The sequence below is a fragment of the Podarcis gaigeae genome (assembly GCF_964106915.1).
Source record: "Podarcis gaigeae genome assembly, chromosome: Z".
Taxonomy (NCBI): Eukaryota; Metazoa; Chordata; class Lepidosauria; order Squamata; family Lacertidae; genus Podarcis; species Podarcis gaigeae.
In genome coordinates, this window is record NC_139691.1 from 24,617,029 (window position 1) to 24,637,175 (window position 20,147).

The window sequence follows — 20,147 nt, forward strand, 5'->3', positions numbered from 1 at the left end:
CATCAAGTGCCCTGCCCTAACGCCCAGAGGCTTCCCTGAGGTTATTTGTTGTTTATTACATAACTGAGATGATGTCACTGTGTCAAACTTCTTTTTGGTAATTGTCCTATATATTAGGAAATCTGTGTACTGATTTCTGATCTGTTGACCGTAATGAATGGATGGTGACAATGATATGGAATGGGCTCAATTTGGACTATGTCTGCAAGGAATGTTTTTTCTTTGCTGCCCAGGAGCATGGCTGTGGGAGGCATGTGCAAGAGACTTGCCACAAAGCATGTCTGCACTTCAGAATTTACCTCTGCATGATGGTTTGGATCGTCAGTTGGGAGGGGGAAAGCAGAGAAAAATGCCATGGCAAAACAGAATCTATGTCTTTCCAAGACTCACACAGCTAGGTAGCTTTTTATTTTATTTTAAAAACTGATTTGTTGGTACTAATCTATAAACCACAATTAATTATCTGTTTAAAAGATGTAAGCCAAACACATGTTTTTACAATATGGCAAAGCAGTTGTCTTAGGAATTAAATCAGCTAAGAAACAAAAATGGAACAAACCCATTCATAGTTTCACAGCTGAAGCAACATTGTGCTGTAATGTAATAATGCAGCTATTCTTACAACTGAATCGGGTACACATGAATTGGCAGTAAAGACCTGCTTTTTTCCTAATTTGCTTTTCCGCAACAACATTATGATGTTAGGTCCTGAAACCATATTCTGTGCTTAAATTTTTCCTGTTGCTTTTTTTTGGGCAGGGGGGATGTGTGACCATTCATCTCCCTATTAATGCAAAAACAAATTGCACTCAAAAATGATAAAAGGAGATAAAATTTCAGTGATATTTCTCAACTTATATGCAAGGGTTTTCATGTACCTAACTTACATTTGAGGGGGCTGGGGGTAATTGTGAGTGTCCTTCCTTCCATTCTACAAATCATTTCACTAGTGGTCTGCACATTGCAGGCTTCTTGGGTACTTATGCTTCGATCAAAGCCCAGGGGAAGACCTAATGAGGCGACTTCTCCCATGGGGCTTTTTCAGATCAAGGAGTTCAGGCAGCTTAGGAGTCTTTGGGGTGCTGGATAAATGTTTACTGGAAAGAAAAATATATAGGCTGCCCTTGCCCACCCCATAAAAACAAGGTGAGCTGAAAGCCACACACTGAGCAGAATTCTAAAGTGTCCTGAGACACAGAAAAAATGAAGTTGCTTTTGCAGGGGAATAAAACCTTCAAGAAACCGGAGGACAGATTTCAGCAAAGCACTGAATCAAACAGCAGAGGAACAGCACTGCCCAAAACAGCCCAAGGGCAAGATGGTTAATGTGCATGCTGTCCCTTGCAGACCTTTTTTTTTTGCTGGCCATTCTTTATTGATCCCTAATAAGTCTGAAATGCATAGTGTAAAGCACTAGGATAGGGTTCAGCAGCTGGAGGCTCCTAGGGAACAATCTGGCTCCCTGAGGATCACACGCTTGTTTTCCAGTTGTCAATGCAAATGCAGCAGCTGCATGCAGGGAAGGAAAGCAACCACAAAACTGGCAAATACACAAAAGGCAAGGGTGTGTGTGTGTGTGTGTGAGAGAGAGAGAGAGAGAGAGAGAGAGAGAGAGAGAGAGAGAAACTTCAGGTGTTTGCAGTTAAATTGGTAACGTCCCATTTGTTCGGTGAGAATCACTGCTTAAAATATACTTCTGTTTCAGTGTATCTGAAGAAGTGTGCATGCACACGAAAGCTCATACCAAGAACTGACTTAGTTGGTCTTTAAGGTGCTACTGGAAGGAATTTTTTTTTGTTTTGCTTAAAATATGCTAGCGAAGAAGGACCTGTTTCAAAACATGTTGAGCCTGCGGAAAAAAATTCATTTGAAGAGCCTGGAGATTTTTTCCTAATTTGTTATTTTTGTATGCAGGGGAGCTATGGAACTATAACTTGCTTAATTAATTAATTATGCCTGTCCTGGGCCCTATGTTGTTCAACATCTTTAAAAACAATTAGATCCACGATCTCCCTGTGTAAAGCCCTCAAGTTCTTTAAATCAACGAGATCACACAAATATGTGAGATACAGAGGGGGCTATTCTTAAGAGAGAATATAAGTGCCAGGGTGTGTTGAAAGCTTGGTTCTGCATTTTGCATTGATGTTAGACGTGTGATGGTCAGCAATTAGCCTGAATCAGCTTTTCCAAGTCTTGTCTATCTTCTGCATCTCAGAATGGTGTGTTTGTGTGCATGTGTGATCTCCTGCTTTCTGAGAAGTCCCTCAGTGACTCTAGAATGATAATTTGATGTGGAACAGAAGATGCTCCGGCACCCGTGATTCTATGAGCAACTGGTGCTTCCTATTCCCCTTCCAAGACATCTTGACTTGGTTGCTCCATCACAGCCAAACTACTGTTAGGAGCATACACTCCAACCTGATCTGAGCCCCCAGATTGGCCACAACTGACCAGGGTTGATCCCAGAAACACCTAGTCCAACCTGGATCTTGTCCCAAATCAGTTCAAGAATGGGGCTAATCTGGGGCAGATCTTTAAAGCTTGGGCAGGTTCAAAATAGACCTGTCACAATCATGGAGAAAGTGAAAGGTGGCATGGTCCAATTTTTGGGGTGGGTGGGATGACAGGTGGGTAAGGAGTGATCCTTGATGCCCTGCAGCTCCTCTCTGCCAACCAAATGCACTGATATCAAGGTCTAAAATGAGCACTTGGCATCCTTGACCTGTTGCCAGGGTTCCAATAAAAACTGCTGATGCCTGCTCTGGCTCATTTAAAGTTTAGCTCCAATTTTTAATTCCCTATGGTGCCCCAGTGTAGCATTGCTCCATAAGTTGCAGTGGGAACTAGATGCAACCATCTTGCACTACTCAGTAAAGTGTTGCTCTCCACTATCAAGTAAGCTCGCCAGGGTCCACTGATGCAGAGGAGGGGCCACTGCATGACACTTTGCTCAGGACTCCTTCAAACCTGGAGTCAGTGCTGCTGGTATTGCTCTGTTTAAGCAAACACTACCCACAACCTGTGCAGAGGTGGTGGGGGAATTCCTCACCCCTTTTGTTGTTGCTAAACCAAGCAGACCCTGCCCTTTCATTGATTCACTTGTTTATGCAACTGGGGCAAATCATTGTTTATACAAAAGCATCTGATGCCTTAACGTCCTGAGCCACATAAACAGTGAAGCTTTCGATGTTAATTAATTAATTCAGAATTAAAACACAGTTCTGCTAAGTGCTCAGTTATCTGAGGAGTTCTGGCATCGGGCAAAAGGAGGTGATAGATGGAATGCTTTGTCCCTATGACACTGAGATGGTAGTAACACTGTTAGTCCTGTCTTAACTTTGCAACAGGCATCTGTATAATCTGAGTTTGACACAGATAGGCAGGTGCTGGTCAGATGGGTCCCAAGGCAGAATGCATGGTCATGGGTGTCCCAGAGGTTGGGTACCAAATCAAGCAAACATGAATCAAGGGTCAGTGGCTGGAGGCATGGTGACAGATCAGCTCGTGGTTAGACACCAGATTAAACTGGTAAAGGCAAAAAATTGTTCAGAATGAGCAGTTGGCCTGGAAAGAAAAGTTTTTTATGGCTTGGCAAATCACCATTGGTTTGTGAGATCAGTTGAGTATCTGCACCGGGGGTAAGATAACAGGGATTGGTCATGGTTCAAAACATACAAACCCCTTACACTCTAAAAGCAGGATCCTTTAATTCCTCCAGAGGCACATTCAATGGATTATAACCTTCATTTTACCTACTGCATGTAGAATGTTTGTCTCAAGTGCCCCACTCAGCCCAAAAAAGATTCAAGATCTGTGGTCAGAAAAGGTTTCATTGTCACAAATTTAATTTTAAAAATACTTAAACATACTTGAAAAAGACCAGGGAGAATTTTTCTCTGTGCGGCAGGTAGAGTTTATTATGATTTTCTTCTTCTTGCTGGTTGTGGGAAATTGCAGGAAAGGGAATGCCCCCCCCCCAACTGCTTTACATTCACAGAGGAAATTCAGAGGTCAGACAATAGAAAGTTAATAAACCATGAAAATACTCGTTGTCAGCATAAGACGTCAAAACATACCAAGTGAATATTTTTATAGCAACAACTTATACCTGTTTGGGCAAGGCTAGAAGTGTGGCGGGGGGGGGGGGAGGTTATGAAAATTCATTACCTTGGTTATCAGTAAATGCAAATGATTAGATGTGGCATAGATGAATTCAGTTTACAAAAACCAGTCGGACTTGCAAGCAAGGGGATTTTCACATGGTGCTGGAAATGGGGTGGGCCTTTGTTGTTATTGTTGTTCTTCGATTTGCATTTTCTTGTCTGCAGTTTGAATAGAATGCCAACATACGCAAAAATGCACGGCCAGATAGAAATTATTTTACTTCTGTTCCATGTCCACAATGTTCATGCCACCACACAAGTAATAAGAAGTGGGGGAGGGGTTAACTTAGTTGATGGTTCTAACCATATGGCTTTTAAACGTTTTGTTTGTTTGTTTTATGTAGAGCACTTGTACCCCTCTCTTCAGCAAAAAAGGCTTCCTGCAGGCTTACAAGCTAAAACCCCACAACACACAAGGAAAAGGGGACAGGAAGGGAAGAGTAAAATCAAAACCAAAGCTCAGGCACCAGTCTCTGAACTGTTGCTCCTCTAATGCCCAGTTGGCCCAGTTCAGGGGCAGGAGGTGCCTGATGGAGCTGGGCTCTTCACAAATGTGATGGAGTGAGCCTTCTGCTTCCTGTCTCTCCCACTGAGGCAGTCTGGGGGCAATGAATGCCTCCAGATGACAGCTGAGGGGAGAGCAGGCCTAGTGGGGATGGCCTGTCACAGCAGAGCCAGTGGAGGTGGCTTGGCTTTTCACCTCTCCCACTGATACTTACTTATTTAATGAAATTTTAGCCCATCCCATATTGGGACCTTTTATTCTATAAAGAAGATAGTTTTAAGAAATGAGACTTAGGAATACAGTGGTACCTCGGGTTAAGAACTCAATTCGTTCTGGAGGTCTGTTCTTAACCTGAAATTGTTCTTAACCTGAGGTACCACTTTCGCTAATGGGGCCTCCCACTGCCACCACACCGCCGCTGTGCGATTTCTGTTCTCATCCTGAAGCAAAGTTCTTAACCCGAGGTACTATTTCTGGGTTAGCGGAGTCTGTAACCTGAAGCATCTGTAACCCGAGGTACCACTGTATTGATTCTAATGTATTCCCTTTTTAAAAATATTGAGGCTCAGACTTTGAGTGGCATATTTCACTGATGCTGCACTTTAAAGTATTTGCTTATATTATCTACCATCTTTATTTATTTATTTATTTATTTGTTTGTTTGTTTGTTTCCCTTTTGAAAACTAAACCACAGGACATTCAATCCAGATTGGGGCTGTGGTGCCTGGAGGACCCATGGGGGACTGACTACATTCTTCCGCCCTCAGATTTTGCCGAAGTAGCTTCCCCTGCCCCCGCTTCAAAATTTGAGGTGCCAGTGAAATTCTTCACTGTCAGATTCAGAAAAGGAAATCAGAGGCTTCTTTTAAAGCCCACCTCAAAGGAGAGGAAAGCTTTAGAAGTTTCTAAATCCTTCTCCATCTTAGATTAAAATCTGAGCAGGAAGAAAATTGCTGGTTTTCCTTGGATTTTTTAAAATTTGACAAAGTAAGAAAAAATTAAGAGGATGCAGGAGCAGAAGAAATTGTCGAGAGGAGGGAGCCTAGAGAAGAGTGGATTCAACAACACCCCAAATTTCTTAGCTGAATCTAGCAGTGGAAAACTTCACCTGTATCCCTTTCTCCAGTCTTCATTATATTATTTCTTGGTGAGCAATTGGGTAGACTCCTGCCTGCAGGCTTTCAACTCACTCTTTTTTATTTTCCTCCACAAATTTGTATTTTGGTCAAATTAGAGGTGGGAGAGAAGCAGTTCCTAGGGGAATGTTTCTCCCGATTGCCATAAAGATGAATCTTTTCTGCAACCTCAAGCCTTCTGATCTCAACAACTAATCAGGCTGGATATATCCCAAGATACATACATCCCAAGAGCAGGGCCCTTCCCCTGTGGCGACAACCCTGAGGATGGGGAGAGAGTAATGAAGGGAGGGAGCTACATGAAAAGGGAATTCAGTTCACATGGGAAGGCGACTCAGAGGCCACCAGTATTTTAATTTTTCATATTTCAAAACACATAGTTCATTTTTAATCTAATGGAAACAAATTAGCATTGCAAATCACAGCAGTCCCTCACAGAGGCGTAGGAAGGTCAGGTGGTATCCGGTGCGGAAAAATTCTTGTTACCCCCCCCCCCCATTTTTATTTTTATTTTTTGCCTGCAAAAATGGTTTTAGGTTATTTCATATTTTCTTACAAAGGAATGCGGATTCTGGGCTTCTGATAACAAGTAGGCGACTATGGACAGATACTTAAATCTACAGGATGGATTGTGTTTTGGCTTGTGTTATTTTATTTATATTTATTGTTTATTTATTTAATAAAATTAATTTAAAAAAACCTGCAAAGTGGTTTACCAAAACAAAAAACAAAAAAACACCACAGCCAGTAAAATCAAGAAAAATTAACAATCCTACTTTAAAACATACAAAAGCTAAAATATTAAGATTAAAATTACTTCAACTTCCTAAGCATCTAGGCAGTGGCGTAGCGTGGGGGGTGCAGGGGTGGCCGGTTGCACCGGTCGCAACATCTGGGGGGGTGCACTCCACGGGTTAGGGGGCACAAAATCCACAGGTTAGGGGGCGCAAATTACTTGCCTTGCCCCGGGTGCTGACAACCCACGCTACGCCACTGCATCTAGGTATCTACCTAGGTATGCTTGCCTAAAGAAGAATGCTTTTAGCAGGTGCCCGAAAAGAGTCTAGCAAAGGCACGTGCTTTGTTGAAATTTCAGCCTTCATGACATAGGAAAACAGCCAAGTAAATAGCTATTTTCGTGGAGGAGGGTCAAGATATTAACTGATATGCATGAAATTTCATATGTAGCTATATAATCCCTAGTGTAGTAAGATAAGACCTTTGGAACAGGCATTTTAAAAAATATATATATTATGAACCGTCCTAGTAGGGCAGTAATTGTTCCTTGATAATTTGTCACCCCCCTCCATGATGGCACCTGGGGCGTACCGCCCCCTGCCCTTGTTTCCTATGCCCCTGGTCCCTTGTGCAACAATCCTGTGATAAAGCTGAGGCAGGAAGGTAAACGGCATTTCCGTGTGCTCTGGCACTCATCATGTCCTCCATGCATCAGTAGCAATTTAGTAATGCTGGCCACATGACCCAGAAAGCTGTTTGTGAACAAACGCCGGCTCCCTTGGCTTGAAAAGCAAGATGGGCGCCATACCCCATAGTCACCTTTGACTAGAGTCCAGGGGTCCCTTGCCTTTACTGAATCAGACCACCTGCCCTCTGGCTCAGTATCATTTCCACCAGGGGTGGGGAACCTCTGACCTATGTGCCAATATTGACCTCCCAGGCTTCCCCATTTGGCTGCAAGGACATTTTGGGCAAGCCATGCCCACCCACCATACAACAGATGTCATGGGGATAAGGGCAGGCCTTCGCTGAAAGTGTGGGGCTTGCCCAAAGCCCACTTTGTGCAACTTCCTAAGCACCCAACAACCAGCTGCACAAAATGGGGCATCAGTGTTAATCAGGATGGCTCTCCCAGCACATCATCCAAGGCAAAAGAAGAATGATCTTCCTTAGCACTGGGCTCAGGTGTGCAGGAGAGTTCTGTGCACTCATGTCCAGTGCTAAGCAGTATTTTGCCCTCCTATTGGCTGAGTTTGGGAGTGCTAGACTTTGGGAGTGCTAGAAAGCTCCCTGCAGGAAGATCTCTGATTCTCCCCAATCTTGGCAGGATTGCTCTCACAAAATCATAGATCTGTAGAGTTGGAAGGGACCCTGAATGTTAAGTTGTGGATGAACATATCAGACAACACAGCGATTCTTCAAACAGCTCTTGTTTATTCACTGGCCAGGACAGAATTGAACTGAAGGGTTCAGTCAGCCTGCTTATATAGAGCTCCAGTACAATGTAACTGTAACAATTTTCTAAAACTATCCAATCACTAAACGTCACATTTGATCCCTTATTTGCATAACTATCTACAGTATCCCCCTGCTGGCCCAGGGTGAGAATATTGAGTGGAGTAGGGATCCTGCTGCGCTCTGGGCTCAGGTGTGCTTCATCATTAAGCAAGTGGGAGGCAGTGCCACTGCTGCTGTCCACTCACTTAAATGAGAAGCAGACCAAAAGCCTGCTTGAAAGAAGCTCTCTCCAAGGGAAGGAAGAGGATGCTTCAGAGGGCACTTTGCAAAACCTCTGAGGGAATTTTGGCAGATGGGTGGCGCCACCCATTTGTGAGTCATGTGATGTCATCATGTCATCATGTGATTGATAGGTAGACAGTCACACCACCTACCTGTCACATTTAGCCTGCAAGGCTGATTCTGAGAAGGAGCTGGTCTGTGGAGCCAAAAACAATTCCAGCCCTTGATCTATATTCACTGGCAGAAGCTCTCCAGGGTTTCAGGCATGGGGCATGAGGTCAGGGACTGACCCTGTGAAATGCAGAGCTTGTGCCCTGCCACTGAGCTATGACCCTTCCCCAAATAGGAAGTCCACTGATCCATCTAGTTCAGCAGCATCTAGAGCAACTGGCAGTAACTTCCATTGCTTTCAGACAGGCAGCCTGACCTGGACATGGCAGGCATTGAACCTGGAACTTTTTACATGCAAAACAGATGCTCTGTCACTGAGCCACAGCCACCCTTTCCCATTCTCATCTCCATGTAATCTGAATCCATTATGCACTGGACTGGGCAACAAAAGTGTTCTCATCGTTCCTCCCTCTTTCTCTTTTCCTGCCTTATTTTTGAGGAAGGGGATTGCGAAACCAGGAGTGGGTATCAGTACTTCAGAAAACTACAGAAACACAGGGCCTTTGAAGGGTTCAGAAAATGATCACATCCAACCTCGCCAGGGTTCTTATTCATCAATCCCTCCACAAGTTTAACTCACATAATCTCATACATTTCCAAGGGAGTTCCTCTTAACTCAGTAGAGTTAACTGAGCAGAATTGGACCCCAGAGGCTCAGTTCTGCTTTCATTAGCATCAGTGCAAATTGGGAGTAACTGGTTAGATTTTAATGGGGTTTCTACTTGCATTCGAGAAAATAGGACCCAATCTAGTGCAATTAAAGAGTTTAGCCTCTTTGTAGCTGGGCTGATGAAAAGAGCCTGCATTCATCTTGTGGTGGATTTTATGTGCAGCATTAAAAGGAAACTCCAAAGTGGAGGTGGGGGGAATGGGAAGCCAAATGAACTTCAAAAGTTGTATTGAACAGAGTTATTTGCTAAATGTGTGTGGATTTGCAATTAGCAGCATTTTTGAAATGGAGTTGTTTGAAATCTAGCAAACAGGAATCCGATAAGAAACAAAACAAAATGACTCCCACTTTTATTTCCCTCCACAAATTTGCATTTTGCTCAAATGGGAGGGGCAACTCCTTAAAGGAATGTTTCATTTCATTGTGCAAAAGCCATTGAGATGAATCTTTTCTGCAGCCTCAAGCCTCTGATCTTCTTGCTCATATATAACTAATCATAAAAATGATCAAATAGGAAAGTGCAACTGTATGTGTGTTAAAGGACAGCATTTTCTAGAGTGGATTAATAATTCAATCTACATGAAGAAGCTAAAGAAGAAACCAGGGCTGGACTCCTGTTAATGGTGCTGCAAGCACCCCACTTCTAGTAATTTGGAAATTTAAGTAATATTTATCCAGGTGCCATGTAAGGCAATTTCCCCCACTGACAATGCATTAGGACACAGATTAAAGGTAAGCAATAGGAAAAGGAACTCTGCTTTAAATTTATTATGTTTATTGTTGGACTAAAGCAAATGCATTTCCTACTCTTGAGCTTCTAGTTAATGCATGTGTTCCTTTAAACCACATGAGGGCATTGTTTGTATAGCAATCTAGCCAGCACTTGTTCATATGTCTCTTTGTCTAAGTTAACTCTACCCCTAAAAGCTGAGCCATTTTGTTTGCTGTTCTCTCCAGACAAGATGTTTCTCTCATGTCACTCACCCTGTAAATAGTTCCTGCATGAATAAATCCTTTGAACTCCAAAAACTGTAAGTTATTATTCAAATTTAATTCAGCCAAGCTGCAAGGCCTGTTAACAGCTGTGAGCATAAAAAGAGACTGACCCAATAATGATCTCCATTATTAATAATAGGGATGAGGTGGATCTAAGTAGTTAGGAAATGCATGGAGATTTTAAAAGAAAATACAAATAGTTATTTTGCCTTCCAGTAGATGGTCAAGTCTGACAGGAACCCAACAGGGCTGCTAAACATTAATGTCTCTTTTCAGTTTCTGTGCATTTCTTCATAGTACACACATTTTCCTGGTGTCTGAATGCAAAGCAGGAGTTGATTATGTAGCGAACCTAGACACATAAGCATGCCTGAAGGATTTGCAGTTTCATGGTAATACATAACGCTTACAAGTAGAGTCACCTTGGTTTCACATTTATCAAGCTTATGCAAGCTCCAACCTTTTACCACCCTGCGACAGAAATGTCATCCTCATTTGTTTGAAGGTGACAAACAAATTGCTTGACAGTCTACAGTGGAAATTGTAGAGGCTAGCCAGAAAGAAGCCCAGTGAAAAAACAAACAAAACATCTTTGAGCATTGTGCAATGCCAGGTGATAAGACAATTCCAGGTGCACAGAGTTTGTTCAGAGAAAGGAACACTCTTTTTAAAGGGGGGAAAAACTTACAGAGAAATTTCTCCACCCAAAGCTATGAAATCAGGATGCATATTCCAGTCAGCAAGGAGCACTGTCTGCTTCCCAGGGAATAAAATTTGCAAACATATTCCATTTCTCCTTTGGGAATAACCTGCCAATTTATTAACCTCAGTGATTTAAAAAATGTTAATTTTTAAATCATCGTCATTATCCATTCCTTCAGAGGAGCTCATTTTTTTAACAGTAGCCCTTGGATACAACTGATGTGTGCGTGCATGTGTGCCAAGCTGACATTATGAACTGAATCAGCTAATAGTGTACTTGCTAAATTGTGTGTATCATTAGGTTTGAACTGCACATACTGTATTCAGATCACAGCGCTCATGGTCTGAAAATGTCATAGGAAGCTGTGCTATACTGAGTCAGATCAATGGTGCACCTAACTCAGTATTGTCTACACTGACTGGCAGCATCTCTCCAGGGTCTCAAGCAGGGAGTATTTCTTGTCCCCACCCAGAGGGGTGCCTCTGCATACAAGGCAGATGAGCTATAGCCTTTTCTCTGAGCAATTCAGATCCAAGTGTAATTCTGTTAGAGTTCACAACATTGGACTCTGAGTACAAAAACAGTATCAGGTATTTTATTGATGAAAACACCAAGCCATCATCACTACCTAATATTTTTGCATAGCAAAGAGAATTCAAATGATATTACATATCCAACAGTATCCCTAAAACACAGTTGCAGGAATGCTGAGGTAGCTCATAATTCTGATCATTAATGTGACTTCTATGGTTCCTGTTTATTGCAAGCTTTGTGTAGCAGGAGAAGGAAGTGTGGGAAGTGTCTTTAAGTAGGGTGGGAAACCTCCAGCCCATAGGTATCACCAGGCCTTGAGTCTATTTTGGTTAGGCCACACCCATTTGCCCTACCCTTGACATGGTATATGATATCAGGTATGGACAGAAAGGTGCCCCTTGGGACTGGTAGGGTGAAAGGCGGAGATGCCAACAGCAGGTGGTGTCAGAGCCAATGACAGGCAGAGTCAACTCACTCTAGTTTTGTCCTCCTCCTCCTCCTCCCTGTTGAATTATACAAAGGCAACACTAGTGAGGAGGAGGAGGAGGAGGAGGAGGAGGAGGAGGAGGAGGCTGACAGGCAGTGCTGACATCCCTGAACTCATTGTTGTCAGAAATATGGCAGGCAGGTGAGTGGTGGGTCAGTGCCCCATTCACAGTAATGGTCCAACCTTCACTGAGTGTGGGACAGCTTGGTCTAAAGGGGGCATCATGCATGGGACCATACAAGCTCTGACAATCAGCAGACCATCAGGGCTTCCATAACCTGCATGCAGCTTTGTTCAGGGTGGCTTTGCTAAATGAGTCTCCTGATGTCATTGTGCTTTCAGGTGATCGGCACCTACCTGTCAAATTGGCCCACATGGGCTGGAGGAAGGAGAATTGATCTGGCTTGCCAGCAGGATTTAATTCCCCACCCCTAGTCTTTAACCTTTCTCCCTGAAGTTGTACAGGTTGCTTGGATACTAGCAACAAAATGAATTTCCATCAGTTAGCTTGAAAGCACGTTTCTTTTTTGGTTTCTGGTTTAATGTCATTTGCTCAAGACAAAAAAAATAAAATAAAAATCAACGGAAGGGCAGCCTTTCTTTGAGGCAATGGTGCCAAGTGCTACACAGAAAACAGTTATAGCAGTATAAATAACAACAAGGCAGAGCTGTAAGAGGTAAATTTTAAATTTGGATAACTTTTGCTTTATTAGTAATTTCCCCTCCATTCTAAAAGGGATCAATGCAGGCACCTTGGCCATAACTGCAGTAAGAGAATGCTAACAGTAATTGCTTGTCAGGTTTTTCCTGGTCCAACTCAAGGTGCTCACATTGATGTTGAAAGTCCTAAACAACTTAGAACCCAAATAACTGAAAGACCACACCTTTCCTCCAGGACTCTCCTATTTACCTCAGTAATATCCAAACTGATTGGCAGTGGCTTTCCGGGGCTTCAGGCAAAAGTTTCTCCCACCCCTACTTGGAGATGCCGGGGACTGAATCTGGGGTCTTCCATGTGTCAAGCAAAGGCTCTACCACTGAGCTATAGACCTTCCTCTTATTTATCCTAGTGTGCTGGTGCTTATCTTTGGAGCCCTGCATGCAGCGGTGCCAGGTAACCCAAAGGAATGCCAGCTGCCACATCAGCCTGCCCATTCACTGAGATCATCATCACAGGTCTACCTCCACATCTGCTCCCCTCCCACCTCTGGTGTGTGGTGACTGCCCTGTGTAGGGAATTCTCTGCTTAATAGGCTGTTTGATGCCTAACTTTCCTCCATAATATATTCTGATACTGGAGCTCTTGCAAAGTGAGACAGCTAAGATAGGGATTGGGGAGGGGATTAGATTCAGTTTATATCTAGGTGAATTTATCTGATTCCCACTTTTCTGAAACAATGCATAAAGCACAGCTGTTCGTAAAAATGTGCACTTCTATGGATTTTGCAGTACAGTTCTGCAGCTAAGAAATGTGCACAAAAAAGCATTCATTGGGGTATAGTGTACAGATAAATGTATATATTAGTGAAAATAACGTATACAAATTCATTATACACCTTTAGGTGCCAGGTGAAAATGGTCCTCTTCAACCAAGCCTATATTCTTTTAAATGTGTTTCTGGGAGGTGTTGGCAGGAAGGGGGTTATTGGTTTGTTTTCTTCTTGTTTTTATCATGTATCTGGTGTGTTTTATCTTGTATTTTTATGCTGTGATTTGCCCTGATATCTATGGATGAAGGGTGGTGTACAAATTAAACAAACAAACAAACAAACAAACAAACAATATAGGATTCCATGGTGCTGAAGGTAAACAGGCTTGCTTTATCTCCCAGTTGGATTGTTTGGTTTTACACAACCATCCTCATTGCTTAATTTAGTATCCAGTATAATGATTTACTCTCAGCCTGACTGTTCTGCCCGCATATTTTATTTCAGGTTCATTGAACACAGATTTATGTTTTAACCTTCTCTTTGTGAAGAAGTCTAGCTATCACCTTGTTGATATAATAGTAGGGAAATAGTAGGATACCTTCTCTTCCTCAAACACTTTCAGTGTTTAGTTTTGCCTTAATTTTCTGGTAAGATTCATTATCCAGATTAAGTAGAAACTGGTCTCATATCTGATTCCTTTTATGGACCTGTATTTCTGAAATAACTTAATGAATATTAGACTATTATTTCAGTAGTACATGCAAAAAATGTTGCTTTTTCAATAGCTCTCACTTGTCCTCATTGTAATGGGTAGGCAAATATTACTGCCTGTCCTGCATTGTGATGGTATCCTGTCCACTGCCTGACGCAGTAGACAAGGATGGGGTGGGATCACCTAGGTGAGTATTTCATGAAAGAGGATGAGGTTTCAAGAGGAAAGGCATTAGTTGCATTCACATGGCACTTTATCTTGTCTCCATGACTTCTCCCTGTTAAATTCTGAATTATATTTGAGACTGAACCTGCCTGCTGCTGGTTACATTAGCACATGTGGTTTCATTCACCATCTGGGCAAGACCTTACAAGCATGCAAAGGGAAAGACAAGCATCAAAACCATGCAAAGAACACAACTTCTCCCTGCTCTCCCTCCCCCACCAATGTTTGTTTAAGATAATTAGGCACATTTATCCTTCCCAGATTCAATGCCCACTGTTTATTTGATATACAATATATGTTGATGAGTAGAAGGCTCATTTCTGGCTTACATTTCTTGGGAAAAGCAGATACCAGAGCAAAGAAATGGTGTGCAAGTAGTGCAATAATCAACACCTTGAGCAGGCATGCATTGGAACTTAAGCTTATTTAGGATTAGGCTAATGCCTAGTTCTCAGTTTTTTCCTTCTTCCCTTGCATGCTAAAGATCCCAGGTTTCATCCCTGACATCTGCGTTTGAAACTCAGGAGAGCAACTGCCAACCAGTGCCAACCAGACCGGGCTAGTGGTCCAACTTGGTATGGGGCAGCTTCCTATGTGGGACCGTTCTAGGTGGTGTCTCTTTCCAAGGTGTGGTGGATCATAGCTGGATGTGGGGCTTTTTTATGGTGACACCCTAGTTGTGGAATAATCCTCCCAGGAGCACTTTGGTGGCACTTACTTGACTGGCTTTTTATAGCCAAGTGTAGGCAATTCTGTCATGCCAAGCTTTAAAGAGTTTATGCATTTTATCCCAGTGTTGTGGGAACAACTCTAGGGGGTGTTGTTTTGCTTTGTTTTCATTCTTGTTTTTATTGTGTGTTTTGTGTTTTTGTCTTTTATTTTTTATCCTGTGAACTGAGATCTACAAATGAAGGGTATACAAATAATAATAATAATAATAATAATAATAATAATAATAACAATAATAATAATAATAACAATAACAATAATAATAATAATAATTAATTTGTACCCCACCCATCTGACTGGGTTTCCCCAGCCACTCTGGATAGCTTCCAACAACAACAACAACAACAACAACAACAACAAACACAGGGAGACATCAAGCATAAAAAAAATTTCCTATAGAGGGCTGCTTTCAGATGTAAGAAGTTAGATAGTCACCATTCCTGCTGAGGTTTTTTTTAAAAAAAGATTTTAATTTCTTGAGGTTTTGAGTTTTGAGGGCTTAAATTGATCCTTTACATTTTTATATAGTGTAGGTCTCAAACCAGCTTACCAACATAAAACACGCTATATAAAATGTAAAAATGTAAAACATCAATTTAGCCCCCACAACTCAAAACCTTAAGAAATTAAAATCTAAAAAAAGGAAGTAAAATATCTGAAAAGCATTAAGGATGGAAAGACTTCTTGTTACAAAACAATTTTGACCAGGTATCTGAAACTCAGTGTTAGGGAGCATTGGGAACATTTTTGGGTTCACTCTCTCAAAACTTCTCTGTCCCTTACTGCAGTTAGGCTTGAAGTGAAAGGAGGAGAGCAGCACGCAGTGGAGGCTGGCCCATGAGAGTGAATGGGGCACTGCCCCAGCATCCACAGTCTGTTCTCCACCTGGCCCCACCTGCCTGCCTTCTTCCTTGAAAGCAGCCTAGCAGGTGGTTCTGCCATACTTAGATTCACATAATGTTTAGGGGTATGTGTACCTGTGTTCCCCCAGAAAAATAGCACTGGTCCTCCTTATTAGTCTCAGTGCTGCAATTATTGAACTCAGCAGACTGGAGGATGGGGATAAAACTAGAACCAATTGGCTCCCCCTGTCACTGGCTCTGGCTCTGCCTACTGTTTGGGCATCCTTCATTCTGCCCCACCAGTCTTGGGTCCAGCAACACTTAAAAGTTTTAACAGGGAGAGGTGGGTAATGGTAAGTACCTGAGTGATCCTTAGCACCCTTAAGAATACACAAGTGCCGCTGAAAACAGAACCAGCAAGTTAGCGGGTGCAGGGGTTTAGACACAAAGAGTTTTGAACAAGCGAAGTGCTCTCAGATATTTGCTGGATGTGATAAAGAGGAGAAACTGCAAAGCCCTTTTTGTGTACAGGAAAAACAGTCTTGTTAACAATGAGCTAAACTGCCTTTGTTAAGAAGGGGAAGGAAGGAAGGTAAGGCTGTGAAAATTTATTTAACTGAAGGTGATTTATTTTAGGGATTTATAACCTAATCCTTCAACATGTTTTCAGAGCATCTCATTTAAATCATTGATTGAATTCACCATGGGGGAAAGACCACTTTAAATCAATGATTTTAATCAAGTTTCCCCCTTTGTGATTCATAATGCTTTTCAACAAATTTGTGTACCAGTTGGCTCTAGTAACAGTTTTTTTGGTTTGTGCTAAATAGAGTTTTTCTGAATCATTATTTCGGAATCTCCGATCTTGCATAATCATGCATATCTTGCATGCAAGAGGCTTGTGACTTCTATGAGACAAAGGGAAAGGTACTAAATTAAAATGCAATCTTATACCCACTTATCTAGGAGTTGATCCTGGCAGGACTTCTGAACAGATATTAGCATTAGTATTATCAAAGGTATTTACCGTATTTTTTGCTCTATAAGACTCACTTTTTCCCTCCTAAAAAGTAAGGGGAAATGTGTGTGCATCTTATGGAGTGAATGCAGGCTGCGCAGCTATCCCAGAAGCCAGAACAGCAAGAAGGATCACTGCTTTCACTGCGCAGCGATCCCTCTTGTTGTTCTGGCTTCTGAGATTCAGAATATTTTTTTTCTTGTTTTCCTCCTCCAAAAACTGTGGTCTGGTGCGTCTCATAGAGCGAAAAATACGGTATATACTGCTTTTCAGGTATCTCACAAAGCAGTTTGCACAAGATTATTAGAATAAGCATCATTTTATTTTAAAATCACAATAAACTGGAGAAGACAATCTGTTTGTTTAGAAGAAGCTGCTACTGTGTCTTCTTCACTCCCTGCAAGATGGTTCTGCAGAGATTGGTGGCAGTTCACAAGGCTGTTTCTTTTTCTTCTCACCTCACCCCACAATATGGTTCTGCAATCACTGCAGCAACATGATTAGAATTGTGCTAATTAGTGGTTGTCTCTGTACACATGCACTGAGCAAGATCCCAAGACTAACAACACAACTTTATGCATGTTTCCTTGAAAGCTAGACAGTGGCGTAGCGTGGGTTGTCAGCACCCGGGGCAAGGCAAGTAATTTGTGCCCCTAACCCGTGGATTTTAGCAGAGGGCAGAGAGCTGCGAGTGCGAGCGCGCCCCCCCCTGATGTTGCGCCCGGTGCGGCCAGCCCCCCTGCACCCCCCACGCTACACCACTGCAGCTAGAGCCACTGTGTTCATTGATGCCTACTCCTAGATCAGCGTTTGGGGTTTGTAGTAGGGATGGGTTAATTTATAGATTTTTTGCATGCAAAATGCATCCTCTGTCACAGAGCTATGGCCTTTCTCCATCTGGAGAGCCATAGATACCCTGTCTTTGCATTATGGGCAAAGTGTTTGTCCAAGTGTTTAAAGAATGGTGTGGATGCTGGAGTCATCAGAGACAGTTCACTAGGATAGTCTCTCTCACTGCTCATTGTAGCCCTTCGTCAACCTGGTGGTCTTCAGCCACATTTAGACTGCAGGTAAAGGCTGCCATACTGAAATGAATGGGAGTTGCAGAAGAACACAGCAGTGCAGTGCCAGGTATGTTGTTCCAGGGTGCTCCTCTTTATCCCAGGAGAGTTCATGCTGGAGATTTTCCTGGAGCATTATTTCATCTGTGTTTTCAGAAAAAAGCATCTGAGATCTTATTTCTCTCTCATTTTCTCCCATCACTTCAATACAATGTGTTGGAATCTATAGGTGAAGGACTGTTATGAGGACTTAAGTCCTATGTTTGCATTTTGTTTTCCTGAATGATTAGACAGAGGGTGCCATATGAATGTGTGATGTCAGATACTATTCTTGTTGCAAAGCATAGTGGAATCTCCTGTTTCTTTTCCCCTGAACAAACATGTTATTGTGTTGGACTAACAGTGATATTATTTGGGGTCTTTAGTACGGTAGTAATAAGAAGCAAATCCCACACCTTACCTATTTTCTTGTGTATAAGCAGCATTATTAAATGCAGGCCTTTCTCTATCTCCTGGCTGATGCATCTCTTGTGTGGCATTTATTTTGATTGCAAAATTCCCATCCTCAAGTCTTGAGATCAGCATTTTATTATTTTATGTAGCTCTGTGGTTTTCCTTTCTTTATACCTTTCTGTGAACCTTCAAAACCTCATAACTTTCTGATTTAAGCTTTTATCTGCATTTGCATTTGAATTGTGGTGATGCATTTTGGGCTTGTTTGATGCTGTTTTTTTTGGGGGGGGTGTTTTTTAAAGCAAGAGCTCACTATAGCTTTGATACTGTTAGTTAAAGACAAATGGTGATCACTGGAGGCTTGATTCTCTCTTGTGTTTTTTTAAAGAAAGAGCAGCAGGGAAATCTAAGTTGTCCACTTGGAGCAACCAAGGCTATCATTTTGTGGAAACCCGTTCACGTGAGAACCAGTAAAAGTTGTCTGACTTGGGTCTAGGATAAATATTGGTTGTGCCAATCAAAACATGAATCATTTTCAAACATGCAATGCCATGGTGGATGTGAGCTTGCAAGAGGTTTCATGATGGGAGCACTGTCATGTATAGGCATTTGCTGCATTCTAAATAACAGTGATGCTTCTGAAATGTTCTCATTCAAATTTCTCCCTGGATTTTAAGGTTCAGAATTACCTGGACTTATGTCTGACTTAGATATGATGAATTAGGAATTCCATTTTTTCCATTCTGTACATGTACATAATATAATTTACTCTATTCATTTCGGCAACTTATCATTGTGTACACCTGCATTTGTTATGTAAACACTGCGAAAAGAATAAGCAAACTTGATGCAGTTATTCGCAACATTGCATGAAAATCATTTTTGTACAATCTTACCAATGTGTATGGTCATTTGTTGTTGTATGCATGATTGCAGCAATATTCTTTTTGTGCAGTGTTTGCTAATGTGCAGGATTGCATGGACAATTCATTTTTTTCCAAGGACCTCCTGTCCCCATATGAACTGACCGGACCCTGTGATCATCATATGAGGCCCTTCTTTATGTGCATCTTCCACGAGAGGTCTGGAGGGTGGCAACATGAGAACGGGCCTTTTCTGCAGTGGCTCCCCATTTGTGAAATGCTCTCCCAAGGGAAGCTCACCTGATGCCTTCACTTGAAGCTCACCTGAGTCAGGTGAAATGTTCCTCTTCAGCTAGGCTGAAACATTTTTTTAAAAGGTTTAAGGGAAAATGGAGTTATGGGTTTGTTTTCTTCTTGCTCTTGTTTTTATTATACATTTTGTGTTTCAGTCTTGTATTTTTATGCTGTGAACTGCCCTGAGAGCTATGGATGAACAGTGGTATTCAAATTTAATCAATGAATGAATAATTTTTTATGCAATAGCAAATGTGTTGTGCAGGTGGATGATTAACAAAATCACTCCTCCTGTCATACTGGGAATATCCCCTCACTCACCCAAGTTTAGGACATTCCACACCATTCCTCGGCAGAGTTTCTCCTTCTTTGAGAAAAATAAGTGGCTCATGTAAATCTAAACTAAGCTTTAATAATAAAGAAAACGATAGAAACTAAATACAACCACATAGGGCAAGTCTGAGGCAAGAAGAGGAAGTTGGTCCCTCTTAACAAAACACAGACTGAGGGAGGGGCTGATTCTGGAGCAAAACACACAAGCCCCGCCCACCAGATAACAAATACTCTACTATTCAAATTAGTCGCCAGGGTTTTTTTTTAAACAAAATGCAGTTGCATGAAGTGTGTATTTTTTGACAGAAGATTGTCAGTGCACACATGCTTTGATAACACAGATT

General features: G+C 42.0%; 1 protein-coding gene across 6 annotated transcripts in view; it reads left to right on the forward strand.

Moving 5' to 3' along the window:
• The window catches only part of TRPC5 (transient receptor potential cation channel subfamily C member 5), a 172,731-nt gene that overhangs the window by 11,033 nt on the left and 141,551 nt on the right, over positions 1-20,147 (forward strand). For 2 of the 6 annotated variants that reach the window (XM_083722117.1, XM_083722118.1), the window contains one exon: positions 4,508-4,626. The exons of the other annotated variants lie outside the window; for them this stretch is intronic. The gene's annotated coding sequence lies outside the window, so the exon portion shown is untranslated. The remainder of the gene's footprint in view (positions 1-4,507; positions 4,627-20,147) is intronic. 6 annotated transcript variants of the gene reach the window in all.